This window comes from Rhincodon typus, chromosome 17 (assembly GCF_021869965.1).
Source record: "Rhincodon typus isolate 14 chromosome 17, sRhiTyp1.1, whole genome shotgun sequence".
NCBI lineage: Eukaryota > Metazoa > Chordata > Chondrichthyes > Orectolobiformes > Rhincodontidae > Rhincodon > Rhincodon typus.
The window spans coordinates 57,448,104-57,448,350 of record NC_063348.1 but is presented as its reverse complement, the minus strand read 5'-3'; the positions used below and the strand labels follow the sequence as shown (position 1 = coordinate 57,448,350).

General features: G+C 69.6%; 1 protein-coding gene across 1 annotated transcript in view; it reads left to right on the top strand.

The window, feature by feature from the left end:
• Nucleotides 1-247, top strand: part of LOC109915225 (zinc finger DHHC-type palmitoyltransferase 13) — a 50,484-nt gene that overhangs the window by 363 nt on the left and 49,874 nt on the right. The window lies entirely within an intron of this gene.

The following is a 247-nucleotide window of genomic DNA, read 5'->3' as shown; positions in this document are numbered from 1 at the left end:
GGTTTGAGGGGGCGGCGGGGGCGGTGAGGTTTGAGGGGGCGGCGGGGCGGCGGGGACTGAGGGGACCATGGGGCGGTGGGGACTGAGGGGGCGATGGGGAGGAGTGTATGGTGGGTTTTGGGCCGGGAGAGGGGGTTATGGGGCGGTGTGGACGGTGAGGATTGAGGGTGTTATGGGACGGTGGGGATTGAGGGGGTGGTGGGGAGGTGTGGACGGTGGGGATTGAGGGGGAGGTGTGGACGGTGGG